The sequence below is a fragment of the Peromyscus leucopus genome, chromosome 9 (assembly GCF_004664715.2).
Source record: "Peromyscus leucopus breed LL Stock chromosome 9, UCI_PerLeu_2.1, whole genome shotgun sequence".
Classification (NCBI taxonomy): domain Eukaryota; kingdom Metazoa; phylum Chordata; class Mammalia; order Rodentia; family Cricetidae; genus Peromyscus; species Peromyscus leucopus.
The window spans coordinates 96,019,885-96,024,832 of record NC_051070.1 but is presented as its reverse complement, the minus strand read 5'-3'; the positions used below and the strand labels follow the sequence as shown (position 1 = coordinate 96,024,832).

At 41.3% G+C, this 4,948-nt stretch overlaps 1 pseudogene; it reads left to right on the top strand.

The window, feature by feature from the left end:
- The first annotated feature begins 3,852 nt into the window (after positions 1 to 3,852).
- On the top strand, positions 3,853 to 4,260 carry LOC114697413 (annotated as a pseudogene).
- Positions 4,261 to 4,948: the final 688 nt, after the last annotated feature.

The window sequence follows — 4,948 nt, the reverse complement described above, 5'->3', positions numbered from 1 at the left end:
TTCCATAGAACAGCTATAGGAAGCAGGCCTTATCTTGATTCTACAGAAGAAAAATATAAGTCTTAGGTGAAGTAACTTGGAAAAAGACTCCACCTCTTTAGGGTCAAAGAAAGCCTGGGCACCCAGGTCCATCCAATTTCAGATAGACAGACACTTCTGACTCTGCCTTGTGGAAAAAGGTGATGCTGCTACAGCATGTTAGTGAATCATTGCTCACTTACTGACATGGAAATGTAGAGTCATTCACTTTGTGACCATGAACCAACTCAAAGACAATAGTCTAACTGTGGTTGTTCCAATAACAATGGCCCCATGGGCCCAATCTCTCTCTCTCTCTCCCTCTCCCTCTCCCCCTCCCCCTCCCTCTCCCCCTCCCTCTCCCTCTCCCTCTCCCTCCCCCTCCCCCTCCCCCCCCCCCTCCCCCTCCCCCTCTCCCTCTCCCTCTCCCTCTCTCTGCTTCCTGCCTGTGGATCTGGATAGAGAACTCTCAGCTACTTCTCCATTGTCATGCCTGTCTGCATGTTGCCATGTCCCGTCATGATGATGATGGACTAAACTTCTAACTGTAAGCAAGTCCCAATTAAATGCTTTCTTATAAGAGTTGCTGTGGTCATGGTGTCTCCTCACAGCTATAAAACAGTGGCCAACACACTAACCAAACCTATAAGAGAAACAAAACATTTCTCTAAAGAGTAACCCCTACCTTTAAAATGCATATTAATAAGCCATTATTATGAGACTCCTTTTTAACTTGAAACATTTGAAGCTCAAGCCAAATCTTACTAAAAATAAATATATAAAAACCTCATCTATGTCCACTATGCCTGTAAAGCAGCAAGAATTCCCTCCTTTTGATCCATGGTGGTTTTTGAAAACTCTTTTTCTTTTCTGTAAGAAAATAAATCAGACCATACCCCATAGCTGAGACTGCAGCTTATCTGTCCTTCTAGGCACCAGCCTCGCAGCAAATGAGACCAACACGTATAATCCTCAAGACATGTCCTCATTTACAGGCAGTTTAGAGAGGAAACAGGCAAGCCACATCCAGCCTGTCCAACTGCCTACTCTCACAACAGAGAGAAACTTTACTAACTAGCACAATTATTTTACCACCTACTGGAAAGGCTGTAGTAAAATTATCCTCCCCTAGTGCTAACAAGAACTGGAGCCAATCCCACTCCTGTGAAATGAATAGCCACAGTAACCCAATAGAAAAATGTTATACAAAGTTTGCTTTTATGAACTAACACAAAAGCAAAAATTCTTCAAATTATTAAACCATTGGTAATTCCCATTACAACCATTTGGAGAAATATCAGTGATGAATGTTTGTTTGCACTGTGTTTAAACTGGCCAAATCTCCTTAAAAGAGATGAACATTCCTAATTAAGAAGTAAGCTATCGTTAAAAGATTAAACTACTGAAATGTAAAATAACATTCACACTCAGGCATACCAAAGCTAGCATCTGCAAAATACCATTTTCCAAGCATGGTGGTACACTCATTTAATCCCAGCACTCAAGAGGTAGAGGCAGGTGGATCTCTGCGAGTCCAAGGCCAGTCTACAGAGTGAGTTCTAGGCAAGCCAGGGCTGCATAGTGAGACTCTGTCTCAAAAATTAAATAATATAAATTAATGCATTCAACTAAAAACCAGGAAAGTTAACATTATTATCCCTTTTTTTCAAAGAGCATTTACTATGATTAAGAATCATGAGGAGGCAGAAATACATTAGTTCATATTTCTCTCTTCACCCAAATAAAACTACTGCTGGAAAAAGAGCACCTTCATCTGCACATACACAATCTCACATACAAGTCCAACTCTGGCTCCTATACACGGTGTACAATGACCCTCAGCACTACAAATGACCACATCTATCTATGTAGTCCTACAACTCATTATACCGAAGACCTGAGTGGTGCTGCATCCCAACAGAAACAGAGATAAACAAGATATTTCACACCTGCCTCCAGGGTGGCCTTTAGTAAGTGCAAGGGGTCTTTGAACATGCACACTATCATCATTAAGCACATAAGGGAGGCACTATAGTAATGCTACCAAAATATTCAGTGCTCATTTCAGGTATGGAAAGTCAGCAGAATATAATGAATGAGCTCACACATGAGCCACTGATTTGATAACATCTAAAATGTGAAGAGGAAGAGGAAACAGAAAGCAGAAATAGGAACACAGGAGGCAACGGGCTTGACAAAGCTCAGGACACCACGGGAACAAAGTGAGGGCTGCCGAGTACAGATTTAGGTATAGTAAACTCTATAAGGCCAAAACAGCTTGGGGGTTTCATTTCTTTTTTAAAGGTGTCAAGCAAGATGAACATGCTCTGACTTGTCCCCAAAGAGATCGATTTCACAAAAGATAGAGTAGCAAGAACCTTAAAATGTCAGCTGTCAAAGGTCTAGAAAACCTCAACCAAGATGACCAAACATATACTAACTCAAGCCATTGATCACCCCACATCTCAGTTGTTCAGTTCATGTGGGCATATCATCCTTCAGATAATTGAAACACTAGCAGAGAAAATGAAAGTCCATCAAGTGAACTCAGGATGCATACAAATCTTAGTGTACAGTAGAAAAATGAGCAAATGTCTCAGAAATGGAGTTTGAGTATCTGTAATAGTTTTATAACTAATAATTTTCTACAATACTAAATTAATGTTTAAGTGAGTGAATTAAAGGTAACTTGGGGGGTGGGGGTGGATAGGGTCTCACTGAGTATTCCACATTAACCTAAAACTCACTATGTAGCCCAGGCTGGCTTGGATTCATGATCCTCTTGCTTCTGCCTCTTAAGTGCTAGTGATACAGGAATGTGCCATCATGCATAATTAGCGGTATTAATCACTTTTTAAAGTAATATACTAAGTGGTTTTTTTTTTTTTTTTGAGACAGGGTTTTTTTGAGACAGTATAGTTTTGGTGCCTGTCCTGAGTCTCACTCTGTAGAACAGGCTGGCCTCAAACTCACAGACATCCACCTGGCTCTGCCTCCCAAGTGTTAGGATTAAAAGTGTGTGCCACCACTGCCTGGCCTAAGTGTATTTTTAAATTCTCTCAAGCTAAGGTTCAATATTAATCATACAATAGTAAAACTTGCTCATGGAGACAGAACACACCAGTGCAGATTGGACTAAGAGGTAAGTCTTTGTCCTCATGGCCAAACACCACAGCCTCTGTGCCCCCATACCACCACCCATTGCAGTCCCATTTTCAGACTACCACCATCCCCCACCACACCCTGTAACCCAAAACCCCACCTCCCCCAAACCCCACCCACCCTCCAAGACTGCAACTGCTCCCTGAGGCAGAGTCCACCAGTGCTGATTGGACTAAGAGTTGGCCCTTGAGACAAAGAATCCATCAGCACCAATTAGACCAAGAGTCCCAATTAGATCAAGAGCTCCCATTGGACCAAGAGTATCGAGCAGACCAAGAAAGGCTCCCTCAGACACAGACACGACTTGCACATAGTGGAGAAAGAGATGGGTAGATGCCAGTGCAAAAATACAGTCAACAAAATAAAGGCCAATGTGGCTCCATCAGAACCTAGCAATTCTATATCATCAAGACCTAAACATTCCAACACAGAAGAAACAGAAGAAATCTACCTTAAAAAGGACTTGAAGAAGATGATAGAGGCCTTTAAAGAGGAAATGGAAAAATTCACTTAAAGAAATAGAGAAAAAGACAAAAAATTGGAAGAAATCAGTAAATCCCTTAAAGAAAGCCAATAAAGCCCCAGTCACTGAACTGCCACTGAGGACTCAGCTGCCTCCCCCTCGACTCTGTCCCCGTCCCCATCCCCCCCCCCCTTAAGGAATCATATTGTATGTCCACTATCCAGAACCTCCACTCTTTCACTCTTTCGACCCCTTTGCTGATTGCTGATGCAAGTAAGGGTGATGACCTGCTTCCTGCTGGCACTGAGGATTATATCCATATAAGAATTCAACAGACAAACAGCAGGAAGACCCTTACTACTGTCCAAGGGATCGCTGATGATTACGATAAAAAGAATAGTGAAGGCGTTTAAGAAGAAATTTGCCTGCAATGGTACTGTAATTGAGCATCCAGAATATGGAGAAGTAATTCAGCTACAGGGTGACCAGTGCAAGAACATATGCCAGTTCCTGATAGAGATTGGACTGGCTAAGGACGACCAGCTGAAGGTCCATGGGTTTTAAGTGCTTGTGACTCTCTGAAGCTTAAGTGAGGATTCCTTGCAATGAGTAGAATTTGCCTTCTGTTCCTTGTCACGAGTTTTAAAACCTCATGGCTTATATAATGCAATCATTTGGGGTCTGCTTTTAACTTGGACTAGTGTAACTCCTTCATGCAATAAACTGAAAAGAGCCAAAAAAAAAAAAAAAAAAAAAAAAAAAGGAAAAAAAGAAAAAAAAGAAAGAAAGCCAAGAAAAAGCAATTGAACAGGTGAAGGAAACAGTTCAAGATTTGAAAACTGAAATCAAGACAATAAAGAAGACACAAACTGGGCTGGAGAGATAGCTCAGAGGTTAAGAGCACTGGCTGCTCTTCCAGAGGTCCTGAGTTCAATTCCCAGCAACCACATGGTGGCTCACAGTCATCTGTGATGCGATCTGGTGCCCTCTTCTGGCGTGCAGGCACACATGCAGACAGAACACTGTATATATGATAGATAAATAAATAAATCTTTTTTTTTAAAAAAAAAAAAGAAGACACAAACTGAGAGAATGCTGGAAATGGAAAGTCTGAGTAAATGAAAAGGAACTACAGATGCAAACATAACCAACAGAATGCAAGAAATGGACATGAGAATCTCTGGCATTCAAGATACAATAGAGAAAATAGATTGGTCAGTCAAAGAAAACACCAAAGCCAAGAAAGTCATAATACAAAATGTCTAGGAAATTTGGAACATCATGAAAAGACCATCCCTAAGAATA